This window comes from Callorhinchus milii, unplaced genomic scaffold (assembly GCF_018977255.1).
Source record: "Callorhinchus milii isolate IMCB2004 unplaced genomic scaffold, IMCB_Cmil_1.0 Scaffold3, whole genome shotgun sequence".
NCBI lineage: Eukaryota > Metazoa > Chordata > Chondrichthyes > Chimaeriformes > Callorhinchidae > Callorhinchus > Callorhinchus milii.
The window spans coordinates 20,331,312-20,348,837 of record NW_024704744.1 but is presented as its reverse complement, the minus strand read 5'-3'; the positions used below and the strand labels follow the sequence as shown (position 1 = coordinate 20,348,837).

The window sequence follows — 17,526 nt, the reverse complement described above, 5'->3', positions numbered from 1 at the left end:
TTACTATATTAACCCAGTATATTATATACAGTGTATATTAGTATTAGAAACACAGTATATATTAGGATATAAACACAGTATATATTATTGTACATTATTGTACATTATTGTAATTATTGTTTATGATATAAACACAGCATATTATTCACCTAGTGTATAGCATAAACACAGTATATTCCATACCCAATGTATTATATATACACAGTATACTCTATAACCAGTTTATTATATAAACACAGTATGTTCTATACCCAGTGTATTATATAACCACAGTATATGATATACCCAGTGTATTACATAAACACAGTATATTCTATAACCAGTGTATTACATAAACACAGTATATTCTATAACCAGTGTATTATTGTAAAATTGTGTTATTGTATACTATTGTGTATTATTGTGCATTACTGTATAATACTGTATGTTACTGTATATTAGTGTGTATTACTATATTATTGTACATTCTTGTATATTGTTGTGTATTACTGTATATTACTAATAATTATTATTTTATTACTGTGTATTATTGTGTATTACTGTGTATTATTGTATATTATTGTGTATTACTGTGTATTACTGTATATGATTGTATGATTGTATATTAGTGTATATTACTGTGTATTATTGTGTATTGCTGTACATTACTGTGTATTATTGTATATTACTGTGTATTACAGTATATTATTGTGGATCACTGTATATTACTGTATATTATTGTGGATCACTGTATATTACTGTGTATCACTGTATATTATTGTGGATCACTGTATATTACTGTGTATTACAGTATATTATTGTGGATCACTGTATATTACAGTGTATTACAGTATATTATTGTGGATCACTGTATATTACTGTGTATCACTGTATATTATTGTGGATCACTGTATATTACAGTGTATTACAGTATATTATTGTGGATCACTGTATATTACTGTGTATCACAGTATATTATTGTGGATCACTGTATATTACAGTGTATCACTGTATGTTATCGTGGATCACTGTATATTACTGTGTATCACTGTATATTATTGTGGATCACTGTATATTACTGTGTATTACAGTATATTACAGTGGTTATTACCTGCTCCCAGTTCCGTGTCTGGAGCTTCCCGGCAGCTGCGCGCGCTCTCGAGCTGGTTCCGGCGCCGCGCGCACCCACCAGCCCCGCCCCCGCACACCCCGCCCCGCCCCCACACAGACAGCCCCGCCCCCACACACACAGCCCCGCCCCCACACCCCGCCCCGCCCCCACACCCCCGCCCCGCCCCCACACAGACAGCCCCGCCCCCACACACACAGCCCCGCCCCCACACAGACAGCCCCGCCCCACACACCCAGCCCCGCCCCGCACACACCCAGCCCACGCCCCCACACACCCAGCCCCGCCCCCACACACACAGCTCCGCCCCCACACACACAGCCCCCGCCCCACACACACAGCCCCCGCCCCCACCCCCGCCCGCCCCCTGTCACAGTGCAGAGCCCTGACCTGAGTCAGCCTTTCACTGGTATCCACAGGGACAACACACAATGTTGGGCTACTTTTGGGCTGATATTTGGTTGACTTTGGGCTACAAATCAATTTTGATTTCTGGTCATCGTGATCGACAGCGCGAGTGGACGAGCTGCAGCCCGTACGGTCGCCCGTGATTATTAGAGAAGTGGAAACGTTCAGACTGAAATTTCCCAATGAGTGAGATGTGTCTGCACAGTTATTTGGACGCACGAGTTCGAGAATGTTCTTTCTGTCCCCGGGGGAAGGGGGGAAAGCGGGTTCTCCTTGGACCTGAACTGGCAGCTTGGTGACTTGCCTGGTAATGGAGTGTCGGAATCGAACCAGCCCTCCGTGATGGTCTCCAGTCTGCTTTTGAGCCGGGTGGGTCCGCATTATTCCAGGGAATGTTGATGACATGACAGCGCAGCCCAGCCTGGCTCATTGGCAGGACCTGGAAGGGCAGATCAATCACTGGGGGCAGGGAGTCATCCCACTCTTGGTAACCCTGCAAACCAAAGCCCTAACTGGTAGGGTGGTCCTAGCTGGATAAGCAGTAGGAAAGCTTGCCAGACAGCGATCAGATTCCAGCAGCACCCCAACGCACACCCTGGGGTCCCAAAGCCATGGCTCTTGCCAACCTGTGCCTAGTAGTTTCCAGAATTAGGTAAGGAGGATGTATTTCTCCAGGGAGAATGTGCATTCCCTTCCAACAATTCCAACAACCATCTCTTGAATGGTTAGAGCGCTCACCTCACAAGCAAGAGGACCCGTGTTCGATTCCTGGATGGGGTGAAACCTTAGTCCACACACCTGTTTACCTAGCAGTACAACAACAAAAATAACTTGTATTGATATAGCACCCCTCACGCAGGGTAGCATCCCAGAGCCCTCAGGAGACATCGGTTGTCAGTCGATCGGCAGATTGCTTTTCCGTGATAATAATACCTCCCACAAAAGAAACAAAATGGTCACTCAATCTATGACTGTTTGTGGGACACTGCTGTGTGTAATTGGCTGCCATATTTTGCCCACTTTACATTATATTCTGTGAAGCGTTTTGAGATAACATGATGATGTGGCTAAGGCGCTGTATCAAATGCAAGGATTTTTGGGACTGGTGATTCAGCCAGTCAGCCTCTCCGGGTAAATACCATTCAGTTCAAGAATAGAGATAAAAGTGTGGTAACAAAAAAAATGGTAGGGACTGGAAGGAGAAAATGATGATCATGTTTGAAACAATAAACAAGATCAATTAGTGGATGTGGTGGTGGGAGGGATGGGAAGGGAAGTTTGATTGATTTGTTGTGGTTTATAGGCCTAGAAACTTAGGCCAAAAAAACACAGCAAGATTGTGATTAAAGGCCCGTCATGGCATTTACATCCACACATATTACAGAACCTACCCTGTTATGGATTTCATCACATTCAATGCATTAATGAAGACCGTCTGTCCTACATTTCAGCGGGTGACCAGATTTGGTCAGGATGTTCAAAATCTGATATCATAAGTGATCTGCATTTGAGGAATAAAGAGAACAGGTGACAGTGCATCCCCCTACAATGGTCACTGGACTGACATTCGTGGATCTATCATGTATCTCTTGAGGCAACAGCACTCTGAGGAGTATGTAGTGCTTCAATAAAATCTGGATTGTACACTATTGGCAGATACCTTGTGTTGTCCATGGCTCAAAGTAACTTCTGCCGTCACTTTGGTGCTAGAAGTTTATTCAGATTCCAAACAGTGACATAACTCTAATACAACAGTTTTCTATTTCAAAAATCTGTGAGCCTGATTACAACAACATCAGTTAGGAAGAAAGCACCTGCACAAGTAGGAATTCTGTTACCTTATATCAGCCAAATTTTATGCGTACATTTATTCCAATATACCATATGAGTCAAATTACATTTTTACCTGGAATCTGTCAGCTCTGTGAACATGCAGGTTGTGTTTAATATCATTGGCACTATCAGAAATGCTGTTGCAAAATTCCACAATCCCCAATGCATGCCATGACTTTTAAATCCTAGCCAACTCTGACTAGAACATTCAATAGGAATTAAATCTTGCTGGCTTGTGCATTAGTACATTAGCACAGTCTGCTTATCCTCTGTAAGATTACTGATAGGGTATTTCAATCCTTTCTTTTTTATTACTTTACTGCAGTTACTTCTTGAATATCATGTTTGTGATATTTCTGGCACAAGCCTCATACTGCTGCTTAAACTTGTGAGCTGTAGCCATTTACACAAACAAAAAGGTAAGTGAAAAGGTTTATAATGCTGAAAGGACATAATAATAATAATTCCTGTTCCTGATATTCCTGTTATCTTGACATATCTAGTGGTGGATTGCTATATAATCTAGAGAATGTGTGTGGCATATGTTTGGCATGATGTACCCTGCAAAATATTGCCATCAGGCATGGCAAAGAGCCAAAGGATGAGCTGTGGCAAGAGTAAACTGTGGCAGGGGATGCCAAGGTCACAATAGATGATCCTTCCCAGGTTTCAGATATGCTTGATTTCTTTACCAGATACAAATTTTCAAAAACAGATCATGTGAGGATAAAATGACCAGAAACATTGCAAATTAACCGCTCTCTAAATAGGCAGGATATATATGGCAAGCAAAAATAAATACCACAAAGATAATGGATAATGTACAATGGAGTATTTTATTTGAATAATAATCCCTACTTTTGGTATAGTCAGTAGGCCATTGGGCGGACATCCCAAAGTGCTTCACTGGATATATTTTAAAGTACAATGACTGTGTGTTTTGTGGGTGAACCCGACAGTCAATTTGCGCATAGCAATATATTACCGCCATTGAAGTGAATGACCCATTTTTATTTGGGGAATTATTGGCCATAACACCAGAAAATGCATGTGTTCGCCAGCAGATCTTTTTAAATAGTGCCATGGGATTTCTAATGTCCACCGAAACAAGCAAATGGGGCTGTGTTTTAATGTATCATTTGACGTACAGTACCTTCGATAATGCAGCACACCCCCAGAACTTCATTGGAGTGTTATCTTAGACTAAATGAGTTCCAAGTCCCCATGTTTGTCTACAAAATAAACCATCACTACACAGTATATCCAGTAAAGTGGGTTGAGATGTCCTCCTGACATGAAAAGCCTATAACAAATACAATACAAATTTATATATATATAGTGCCTTTCACGTTGGGAGAACATCCCAAGGTGCTTAACAATACTGGCTTGGCACCGAGCTGTGGGTGGGGAGAGGAAAGATGACTGAAACCATGGTTAAACAGGTTGTTCTTGAGATAGATTATGATTATTAATAATACCTTCGTACAATGGTCTCAATGCCATTGACATGTACATAAAACTTTTTTTCACAGACATCAAATACATCACTGTTATTGATTAATGAGTGTATCTCTGCATTAATAACACAACTGGTCATGTGGAAACCAGAGCAGATGGTGTGGTAGCCACATCTCTAAGTTTATTTACATGATGTACAGGCTTCTACTGAACTTTTGGAAAGTTCACATTGGGGAAGTGTTTTGTTGTTCTGGCTGAGTTGATGGTTGTTGATTCTGACTCTGCCTCCTCCACCCCCTCCCGCCTTCTACTCAAAAATAAATATCCTGCTTCACCCTACAAATAATATGACTTTCTGAATCTCTCTGCTGGGATAACTTTGCACTTATTGAACTGCAGAGGTGCTTCCCCTCATTATAATAATAATCATAAACCTTACATTTGATATTGTGCCTTTCATATCAGGAGGATGTCTCAAAGTGCATACTGTAAATTAGAGTGACTGTATGTCTTGTAGGCAAATGTTGCAGCCAATTCACACACAACAATGTCCCATTTTTTACTGGGGGATTATTGGCCAGGACACTAGCAAAAACTACCTTCTCTTTTTGAATAGTGCCATGGGATTTTTAACCTCCACCTGAACAGGTAGAGGAGGCATCAGTTTAACATCTCATCTGAATGATGGCACCTCCAACAATGAAGCACACTCCCAGCTTGCATTGCTGTGTTATCTTAGATTATGTGTGTTCTAAGTCCCAATACGGGGCGTGAACCTACAACCTTCTGACTCAAAGGCGAGATTCCTATCAACTGAACCAGACTGGTATGATGTACCGGAATACCACCCTACACTTAGACACAGAAGAATCCTGTCACAGGATTGAGGTGATATGTATCTTTTGTACAGAGGACCTGATGCCAATCAACAGAATAATTATATTTTTGTTGTATCTTTACAATGGGAAACGTCAACAAGTTACTTTTCAATGCAATCAAAGTTTTTAGGAAAGCAACTTGATATCTAATAACAAGATTGTCCACCTAGATAATTATTACAAGTTCTAATGTAGTGGTCAAAACAACAGCAACAACAATTCAGACTTCTTTGAACCTTTCAAGTAGAGAGAATGTCTCAAAGTTCTTTACAAAGATGGAGTGGGAGCCTAACCTGGAAGGGGGACAGCGGGTAGGGGGTAGATGGCTGAAGGTGAAACCAAAGAGATAGATTTTGAAAGAGGATGTCGGAAGAGTGCTCTATCGGGCTGGGGAAAATGGCTGAAAGTTCACTCATCGATGGTGGGATGAAGCAGGCAAGAGTAGCGGAAGGAGATGGAGAATTAAGGTTATAGGAGATCACAGAGACACTAAGGCAAGGTCATGGAGGTTTTTGATGGTAAGAATGAGGATCTGGGATATGGGAAGCCTGTAGAGCCAGACAAGGATGAGGGTGATGAGTTCATAGAGCCTAGTGTCAGAAAGGATGTGGGCTGCAGAGTTCTGTGGAGTCCTGTAGCTCAGTGGTTAGAGCACTCGCTTTGCAAGTGAGAGACCTGAGTTCAATTCCAGGCAGGGCGAAACCTTGGGCAAGTTTCCTTACTCCACACGCCTAATAATAATCCCTCCAAAAAAAAAACAATAATTAAATTGGTCATTTTCAATCTACGACTGTTTGTGGGCATTGCTGTGCGCAATTGGCTGCCGCGTTCGCCCACGAATATACAGTCAATTCACTTTACAGTATGTTCTGTGAAGCGCTTTGGGACGTCCTCCCGACGTGAAAAGCGCTATATCAAATGCAAGGATTATTATTATTATTATTATTATTCTGGATCATCTAGAGCTTATGGAGGACACAGCTGGGGAGGCTGGCAAGTGGAGTGTTGGAGAAGTTGAGTGTGGAGATGAATGTTTTGACTATATTGCTGGTGATGTAATGGCAGAAGTAGGCAAAGTTGCAGAGATGAAGGAAAGCAGACTTGGTCAGAACCCAGATGGAAGATTTAAAGGAGAGTTGAGGAATGAATAAAATGCCAAGGTCAATATCAATAACACAGGCTCTGTGACTTGGTGTGAACAAGCAGAGTTTAACACACTCAATGCCTTAGGTGAGGAGGCACTGGAGTGAGCTAAGCATAATAGCTTCAATTTGGTCAACATTTACTTGGAGAAAGTAAAGACTTAGCCAGAATTTGATGTCTCATAGGCTCTCTGTCAGAACAGAAATGAACCTGGTGTTGAGTATAGAGACAGAAAGGTACTGTTGGGTGTCATCCATGCACATATGGAAGTGGACTGGAGGGCTATAGGTGATAATGCCAAAGGGAAGAATGGGGATGAGGAAAAAGAAAAGACTGAAGATACAGTCTTGAGGAACACAGCGTGACCAGGAGGAGCAGGAAAAGCCATTAGAGGATATGCCATTAGAGGAGATATCGTGAATGGACTGAATACGTGGGAAAAAACAGGAAAGTGCAGAGTGGGATGGAATGGTTAACAGTGTCAAAGGCAGCAGAGATCAAGAAGGACAAAAAGACATGGAGAGGACTTTTACCAGGGATATCTCAATACTATGGGGGAAATCACATAGAGAGTAATAGTGGATGATGGAGCAAAGCTGATTGATAACGAGCATTCCAGTGTCTCAGACAGGAAGGACAGATTGGTGATGGTGTGGTAGCCAAGTTGGGTGAATAGTGGTTGATTTAAAGTTGAAGCGATCCAGTGCAGCAGCCATTTGGGACCAAGAATCAATGTTAGTCTTCTAGACTGGAAGCCAGAATGTTACATATATAACTAGATAATTCCTTATGGTTCTTGTGGATTTCATACTGATAAAGTGACAAAAGCAGGAGGTGCCATCTTTTGGATGAAACGTTAAACCAAGGACCAGTCTGCCTTTACAGGTGGATGTTAAATATCCTATGGCACTACTGAAAAAGAGAAAGGAGTTTCTCCCAGTGTCTTGGACAATAATTCCCCCAATTAAAACTGGTCATTCATGACATGGCTGTTTGTGGGCCATTGTTGGGCACAAATTGGCTGCTGCATTCGCCCACAAAACAAAAGGTAAATTAATAATACTTTACCATATATCCAGTGAAGTGCTTTAGGACATCCTTCAGACATGAAAGACACTATACAAAATGTTAGGATTATTATAATAATAATATTAATAATAAATATTACACAACAATATCCAATGTATTTATACGGAAACCTTAAAAAATGTGATCCTGAATATAAAAAGAGAAGCAAAATCAAATGTTGAAAAGAGAAAGCACTACAAACAAATATAAAATATCAAGCATCATGGAATGAAGCACAAGGGGATGATATCCGAGTTGTGGGGGTTGGGATCGGGGGGGATCGGGGGGTGGAGGGCGGGGAGGATAGGTGGAGGGTGGCCGAATGTGCAGTTGAAGAGGAAGGTCTTAAGAAGTGCCTTGAAGGAGGCAAGGGAGGGAGCAAGACAAAGGGACTGTGGGATGGAGTTCCTAAGGGGGCAGAGAAGCTGAAGACCTGACTGCTGATGGTGGGGTGGGCTGGGTGGGGTTCGTGGAGCAGGCCAGAGCCTACTGAGTGGAGGGAGCGGACAGGTTGATAAGGGATTAACAGGTCACAGAGGTAGCAAGAAGCAAGGTCGTGGAAGACCCTGAAAGTGAAGATGTTAAGAAATTCAATCAGAAACTGGTTACCACTAATCAAGTCTGTTGACTCATCAAGCCACTTTGGAAGTTATTCCCTGCCTGCCAGTAAATGTAAAGACCTTGGCAGGGTTTGCTTCAAACGGGAGCATCTCATTATAAATGTGAAACATACATGAATAAAGTTGCCAAATTGTATAAAAGCCCACTGGATTTAAAACAAAATTAATGAGCTCAAAAGGGCTGTGAAAATAATGGCTTTGGATCACCAATGCCACCCAAATTAACTTCAGTTTGGCAGAAAAACAAGATTTCAAAGAGGGAGAAACATCTATGAGTCTCAGGTATCTGGTAAATTTAACTTAAGTTTTCCCCTTCCACTCAATATTCCAAATAGCTGGGAATATACTGTTGATAAAGTTATTAAGCAGAATGGCATTAACAATCTTCCAAGCCTGTAATTTACACACAAAGAAATCCTTAAAGCCCCACGTAAAATTTGTGGAATTACAAGTATTTTTTGAGCACCCACTCAGCTAAGATAACAACCATAATTTACATTTACTTAACAGCTTTCATACCCAGAGAACATCTCAAAGTTCTTCAGACAGATGACTGGGAGCTCAAGTTGGGGAGCTGAGGATAATAATAAAATATTAATAAAATCTGCATTTGATATAGCGCTTTATCACATCTTTAAGACGTCTCAAAGCGCTTCACAGAATATACTGTAAAGTGAATTGACTATATTTTGTGGGCGAAAGTTTGTGCTAGTGTTAACTCATGTGAAGCTTGCTGGCTGCTTTTGATGTCTGATCCACATAATCCAAACATTGGTTAGGGGAATCCCAAGGATTACATTCCTTGTTTAGAATTAGACCAGCATTCCCATGACCCAGATCAGTTTCCTGTGGGCTTTATTGCTGGAATCCAGGCATCTGAAGTGTTGAAGCAGTTACGAGGATCATTGCGAGTAGTGCTTTCAATACTCAGATAAGTGAATAGGCAATAATGGCACTAACTAGGTAAAGAATACCCCCAAGGAGTATATATATACAGACTCCATATGCCCATTTGGATATCTAAGTAAAATCTCACTGAGTTAAGCTGATTCCAAGGTGATCCCCTTGTGAAGACAGAACTTGAGTCAATTCTCTAAGGTGAAAGGAGTTGACGATCTAATATCCAAGCCATTCAGATGCACGGTACTCCAGGGCACAGTTCATGATTGACTAGCTTGCCTGGCTCATTAATGGAGCTTGGAGATGTACATAGATTTCTGAGAACTGGGGTACTTCCTACTTATTTTCTGAAATAATTATACACAAATACAACAATGAGTAGAGTAGTCCGAATTGGATGGCAGCTTACCCTTGCCTCAAAATATTGTATTAGTAAGCAAGTTACTATGAGCAGCGTTTGCAATTTTCTCTGAGTAGCAAATGATTCAATTTATAACTGGAATCCCAAAAGGGCACTTTTTGAAAACAAATTACATTTGGTGAGGAAGTCAGTTTCTTTTGGATCCCATTAACTGAGAAACACTATTATTCTGTTCTATGTAAGTATACCTGTCAACAGATTGTAAAACAACAACAACTTGGATTTATATAGCACCCTCCACGCCAGACGGCGTCTCAGAGCACTTCACAGTAACGGATCCCGGGACCGAGCCAGGGGGAGGGGGAGGAAGTGACCAAAGGCACGGTCGAAAAGAAAGGTCTTCAGCAGAGACCTGAAAATGGGAAGGGAGGGAACGAGATCAAGGGAGTGAAGAAGGCAGTTCCAGAGCCTCGGTGCATAATGGCTGAAGGCACAGCCGCCGAGGGTGGAGCGGAGGACTCGGGGGACACGGAGGAGGCCAGACCTGGAGGAATAAAGGCAACGGGTGCTGCTTTGAGGAGAGAGGTTAGAGAGGTAGAGGGGTGCAGAGGAGTGCAGGTACTTGAACACGAGGGTGAGGATCTTGAAGTCGACATGAGGTACTGGTTGCACATTCAAGATTAGTAACAGCAAACAGAGCAGAAAAAAAGCAAACGCAAAGTACTGTTGAGCCCAATGTAACATGCCTACAAAATAGTTGTTTTACACAACAGTAAATTCTGTGAAGCATTTTGAGATATATCGAAGATGTGATAAGGTGCTATATCAAGTGGAAATATTATTATTTATTACTAACATATGAATAATAATCATTGCATATGATTTAGTGCTTTATCAAATAGAGCGCAAGAGGGTGAGGGCAGAGAAGCTGAAGGCCTTACTGCTGTTGGTGGGGCGGACCGGGCCGGGCCAGGCGGGTGACATGGATCAGGCTGGAACCTGCTGAGTGGAGGGAGCGGACAGGTTGATAAGAGGTTAGCAGGTCAGAGAGGTAGGAGGGGGCGAGGCCATGGAGGGCCTTGAAGGCAAGAACAAGGATTTTGAACTCTATCCTCTGGGGGATGGGGAGCCAGTGGTGCTGGGTGAGGGTGGGTGTGATGAAGTCACGGAACCTGGTGCAGGAGAGGACACTAGCTGCAGATTTCTGGATGATCTGCAGCTTGTGGAGTGGAAGAGTTGGGAAGACTGACAAGCAGGGCATTGGCATAGTCGAGCCTGGATGTAATGAAGGCATGTACGAGGATTTCGGTGGCCTGAGGAGTGAGGCAGTGGAGATGGAATCGGGCAATGTTATGGAGGTGGGGGAAGGCAGAGCAGGTCATGGCACTGATATGGGGGAGAAAGGACAGTTAAGTGTTGAACAAGATGTCCAGGTTCCTGACTGGCTTGGTGAGGTGGAGTGTGCATCGATGGATGTTGATGCTGCCAGTGACTGAAGTATGGAGGTGCTGGTATGAGCTAATCAGAACAGCCTCGGTCTTGCTGACATTCAACTCCAGAAAGTTGACTCCCCTCCAGGACTTTATGTCTGACAGACTTTCTGTCAGGACATTAGTGGTCCTGGAGTTGAAGGTGGAGGCAGAAAGATAGAGTTGGGTATCATCCGAGTACATGTGGAAGTTGATCCCATGTTTGTGGATGATGTCACCCAGAGGGAGCACGTACAGATTGAAGAGGAGAGGACTAAGGACAGAGCCCTGAGGAACACCACACCAGATGGTGGGGGGGCTGGAGGAGTGCCAGTGAAGACAAAGTGGAGCCGGTGTGCGAGATAAGATCTTAACCATTCCCGGTGCCAGGGTAAGGGATATTTCAAAGCAGCCAGAAAGCAACTTGAAAAGGGAGGGGAAAGAAACAGTTGTCGTTATCCATTTAGGAACCAATGACATAGGGAAGAGCAAGAAGGTGATCCTGCTAAGGAAGTATCAAGAGTTAGGGCTTAGATTTTAAAAAACGGACCTCGAAGGTGGTAATCTCCAGATTGCAACCTAAGCCAAGTGCAAATTGGCATAGAGATAAACAGATCAGGGAAATTAATGTGTGAAGTGTGGTGTGAGAAGGGGGGGCTTCCATTTCATGGGACACTGGCACCAGTACTGGGACAGGAATGAGCTTTACTGCTGAGTTGGCCTGCACCTGAACAGGGCTGGGACCAAAGTACTCGTGAAAAGGATAAATAGGATTGTAGAAAAGCTTTAAATCAGTAATGGGTGGGGGAGGGGTAAACAATAACCAAAAATAAAGCAAGGAGAGGATGAGAGCAATGGTCAGAATACAAACAGTGATAAAGATAACATAAATACTACAGGAAAGAAAATGATATTATCACAAAAGATGTAACAAATCAAAAAGTGAGGAGGGCATATAGTTATGTTGGGGAGAGTTACCCAAATAAGAGTTATGCATACAAAGGCACGTAGCATAAGAAAAAAAACAAGTGAGTTAGAAGCACATCCAGCTTAAAGTGTATGATGTAGTAGCCATTACAAGCTGGGCAGGACTGGGAGCTAAATATTCCAGGCTAGAAGATCTTTAAAAAAGACAGGGACATTGGGAAAGAAGGAGTAGCAATATTGTTAAATTATTACAAGTGGAAAGGAAAAATTTCAGTAGGGTCGATCAGGTAGTGGAAACACTCTGGATAGAATTAAGGAATAGCAAAGGAGGTGAGACTCTGTTGGGAGTAGTCTACAGACCTCCAGAGAGTTGTGATGTAGTGGGGAAATGTATAAATACGGAGATCAAGGAAGCATGTAACAAGCAATGTGCTGATAATGTGAGATTTTAATTTTTACATAGATTGGGAGAAGCAGGACATCTCAGGTAGTAAAGGTAACACCCTTCTAGAATGTAATCAGGACAGTTTTTGGGAATAATATGTTTTAGAATCAAAAAGAGAACAAGCCATACTGGATCTGGTGATGAGTAATGAGCCAGAACTAGTTAACAATCTGACAGTAAGGGAACATCTTGTAAATAGTGATCATAATATGATTGAATTTGACATTAGATTTGAGAGGGAGAAGGGAGAGTCCCAAACAAGGTCTTAAGTTTATGTAAGGCAAACTTCGATGGGATGAGAAATACATTGACCATTTGCAGATGAACAATGGGAAGTATTCAAAAAAGTATTTGATATGATACAGAACAAGTACATATCCCTCAAATGCGAAAACTCCAATTGTGTAGTTAAGCAACCAGGGTGGGCAAAAGAGGTTAGAGACCATATCCAGCTAAAAGAGAAGGCTTATTCAAATGCAAGAAAAAGTGGAAATGCGAGTACCTGGAGAACTGCAAAAGACAACAAAGGGATACAAAGAAAGTAATGAGTGGCAAAAAGGGAATAAGAAAACAAACTTGCAAGGGATATTAAAACCAATAGTAGAAGCTTTTATACATATATTAAATGAAAGAGAATGGTCAAGGGGAATGTGGGTTCGTTAAAGACAGATGTATGTGAGATTATAACGGAAAATAAGGAACTGGCTGACTTGTTAAATAAATACTTTGCTACCGTTTTTACAGTAGAGGATGAGGATAAAATACCAGCCGTATAGGGGATCCTAAAAATAAGTCAAGAGAAATGCTTAATAAAATTAATACAAATAAAAACATGTAATGGAGAAAATAATGAGACTTAAGATTGACAAATCTCCAGCACCTGATAGTTTCTACCCTAGGGTGTTAAAGGAAACAGAAGAGGAAATTGCAGATGCATTCATCACAATTTTCATAATTGTGGCCTTAGATCGGAAAATTGTGAATGTCACCCCATTATTAGAGAGGGAGAAACCAGAAACTGCAGACCTGTCAGCTTAACATCAGTTGTAGGGAAAATACTGGAAGCCATTACCAGGGACAGAGTGACTGAATACTTGGATAGGTATGAGCTAGTTAAAGAGAGTCAGCATGGGTTTGTGAAGGGTTGGTTGTGTCTGACTAATCTAGTTGAATTTTTTGAGGAAGTCATTTAAATGGTGGATAAGAGAATATCTATGGATATCGTTTATATGGACTTTCAGAAGACATTTGATAAGGTTCCACGCAAAAGATTATTAGCGAAAATGGAAGCACATGGAATCAGAGATAACCTTGTGACGTGGCTTGGTAATTGGTTGGCAGGCAGGAAACAGAGAGTAGGGATAAAGAGAGCATTCTCTGATTGGTAAGACATGACAAGTGATGTCCCCCAAGGGTCTATACTGAGACCTCAGCTATTCTCTCTCTCTTTCTCTCTCTATATATATATATAAATATAAAGGATTTGGATGAAGGAATAGAAAGTTTTATATCCAAGTTTGTAGACGATACTAAGCTAGGAGGCTCAGTAAATTGTGTAGATGGGAATAAAAAGCCACAAAGGGACTTAGACAGATTAAATGAGTGGGCAAAGCTAAGGCAGATGGAGTTCAATGTAGGAAAGTGTGAGGTCATCCACTATGGACCGAAAAAAGATAAAGCAAAATATTTTCTTAATGGGGAGAAATTAAGAACTGTGGAGGAGCAAAGTGATTTGGGTGTCCATATCACCAAATCACTAAAAACTAGTTCCCAGGTGTAAAAAGTTATCAAAAAGGTGAATGGAATGTTGGTCTTTAGCTCAAGGGGCCTGGAATACGAAGGGGAAGAAATTATGCTTCAGCTGTTTAGAGCATTAGTCAGACCCCATTTGGAGTATTGCGTTCAGTTTTGGGCACTGCATCTCAGGAAAGATGTATTGGCCTTGGAAGAGGTGCAGCGTAGGTTCACCAGAATATTATCAGGCTTAAAAGGGTTAAGTTACAAGGAAAGGCTGCGTAAACTTGGATTGTATTTCCTTGAGTTTAGAAGGTTGAGGGGTGATTTGATTGAGATACATAAGATGATAAAAGGATTCAATAGGGTAGATACAGAGAAGCTATTTCCTCTGGTAGGGGAATCCAAAACAAGGGGTCATAGTCTTAAAATTAGAACTAGGCCATTTAAGAGTGAAATCAGGTAGCATTTTTCCATTTAAAGGGTGATAGAAATCTAGAATTCTCTCCCCCCAAAATGCAATGGATGCTGGATCTATCCACACCTTCAAGAGTGAGGTTGATAGATTTTTGGTAGGTCAGAGTATTAAGGGATATGGAGAAAGCGGGAAATTAGAATTGAAAGAATTAGTTGAGGTACAGATCAGCCATGATCTATTTAAATGGCGGAACAGGCTCGAAGGGCTGAATGGCCTACTCCTTTTCCTATGTTCTTATGGAGGGGTTCGTAAATGGAGTGGCAGGAGAGGAAGGAGAGAAGCTGGGAGCTTAATTAGTTTGATCACGATTACACTTGTGATCAAGCAAAGTCTGAACATATTTGTTTTCCATAACATTGTAAGGCACACATGCTTTTATGAAAATCTCTGTGACAGTTTTAGCTTGTGACTTCACTGTGATGACCAATCTTCTCTGATCTTTCCTCTGTTATAGTTATAGTTGTTCCTATTCAAATTCTAGCCATTTCTGCTAGGTGCATGAATTATTTTCTAAAAATTAGAGAAGCACAGAATCTTGAAAATTTCTTTGTTCACCTGTAATCTTTTCAAAAGTCTGATCTTCCACACTCGATCTTCATTTGACATGTGTTTTTTTCCCTTGAGATTGTTCAAAGATCAGATGAATCCACAAAGTTCTCAATCAGGAGCCCACAAAATGTCTACACGTGCTTCATTTTAGTAAGCTTTGACTGGTTCTTAAAATGATTTGGATATAAATATGATTCCTGAATTTGTGGCCACATACCCCAAGAATTTCATCTGTTTTTGAGAAAATGCACACTTGTCTTTCTCTTGCGTATATAACTCATTTCTGCCACAAGATGTAATGCAGCTTTCGGCCTCATGGGACATAATGATTCAATCCTTCTTCCTTGAACCTTTCTGTCATTAGTGGGAGGCTCAAGCTGCCTTCAATTTGGACACAGTCTCCTTGAAGGAAAATCTATTACCCGTCCCAAGTCTATAATGACATCAATCACATCTATAATTTTGGCAGCAGGACTATCCACTGACAATGGAAATCACATCTGCTTGTATCATTCCTTTTCCCACTTTATTGGAGAAGGTGGTTGATACCTACAGAACTTCACTGCTTTCCTTTGCTTCAAAGTCTAAGTAGTTTTGTTAAATGTCCTGCCAAAATCTATTTTAATTTACAGTATAATGATATATATAAGGCGAGAAAGGAATAATCATCAATATTAGTATCATTACCTGGAAAGCGATATTATTTATGAGAACTTCTGGTATCTTCTTGTCTGTTCTGAAAATGGGAAGAAGATTGTTCATACTATTTCTTTCCACTACTATTCTGATTTGTTGTCATAAACCTCAAATATCAAATTTTTCACAGAAATTCCTCTTTGTGAAAACAAAATCAGTTATTAAACTGCCAGAGTATGGCCAATATTCCAACTTTTAAGTGGATCTTAGTACTGTAATAGGTGTTGACGATAGAGGGGTGATTACAAATTCTGTGCATCTCTGAAGTGGGAAATGCCACACATATGTTTACAGTAGGATTTTAAGGTGCTCAGATGTGTCATTGCAGGTGCACTAAATTCACTCAGTGTAACTCTTATGTTGTGGAGAAGGCTGTTTAAGATTTTTGAGCACTAAATTTAGAATGGCAGGACACCTTTGCAGCTCATAAATAAGCTTCATGTATCTTAGAACTCTGGTTGATGCCTATACTGGAACATATCAGAAGTCCACCCAAGAAAACTACTCAACAGATAAGAACACAAAAGGAACATTCACATCTGGATCATTAAGGCTGCTCATTTCAGGAATCAAGGGTAAATTCAACACTTTCCACTTAATTTCAAAAAGTATATATCAGCAATAAAAAAGCAATGAAAGAAACTACCAAATATGAAAAACATCAAGACATTGAGAGGAACGAATACTAATACTAATACAAACAATAATAAATTGGTCATTTTCAATCTACGACTGTTTGTGGGACATTGCTGTGCGCAATTGGCTGCCGCGTTCGCCCACAAATATACAGTCAATTCACTTTACAGTGTGTTCTGTGAAGCGCTTTGGGACGTCCTCCCGACGTGAAAAGCGCTATATCAAATGCAAAGATTATTATTATTATTATTATTATTACTATCAGAGGTGCCGGTAAAGTATTTTTTCACATTCCAACATTGTTACCAGAAGAGAGCCATCATCAACAATGCCAGATCAACATATTTCAGGAGTTGCTAATATATTGATAATAAAAATCTTGGGCTTGAAGGATGAATTTGAAACTATTCGGATCTATACCTACAAAATACACAGTCACAACAGTTTACAGTAAATCCTGTGAAGTTCAATGAGACTTCCTCCTGATGCAAAATGCACAATATCAAATGCAAGCATTATTATTATTAGTAATTTAAATCTATTGTTTTGCTTTTTGCATACTTTGTGTAATAAATCTGTACGGCACTGGTAACCTGTACTTTAATGCAGACCTGGAACTGAAGCAGGAAAGATGGCAGGCACAAATAGGTTGTATTTGTCCAGACAGCAAGTCCAGCCATGTGGGCAAACATGATGAAGCAGCATTCTCACCCAAGACAGCACCTAATGCAGAATAGTAAATACTCTCAGAATTAGGTCAATAGGTTACAACTCTCCAGGGAGAGATTTTGCATTCCATTCTGGACGCAGGGAAA

The 17,526-nt window shown here is 41.0% G+C and overlaps 1 protein-coding gene across 1 annotated transcript in view; it reads right to left on the bottom strand.

The window, feature by feature from the left end:
• Positions 1-1,187, bottom strand: part of ldah (lipid droplet associated hydrolase) — a 164,666-nt gene extending 163,479 nt beyond the window's left edge. The window contains exon 1 of the mRNA XM_007906982.2: positions 1,091-1,187. The gene's annotated coding sequence lies outside the window, so the exon portion shown is untranslated. The remainder of the gene's footprint in view (positions 1-1,090) is intronic.
• Positions 1,188-17,526: the final 16,339 nt, after the last annotated feature.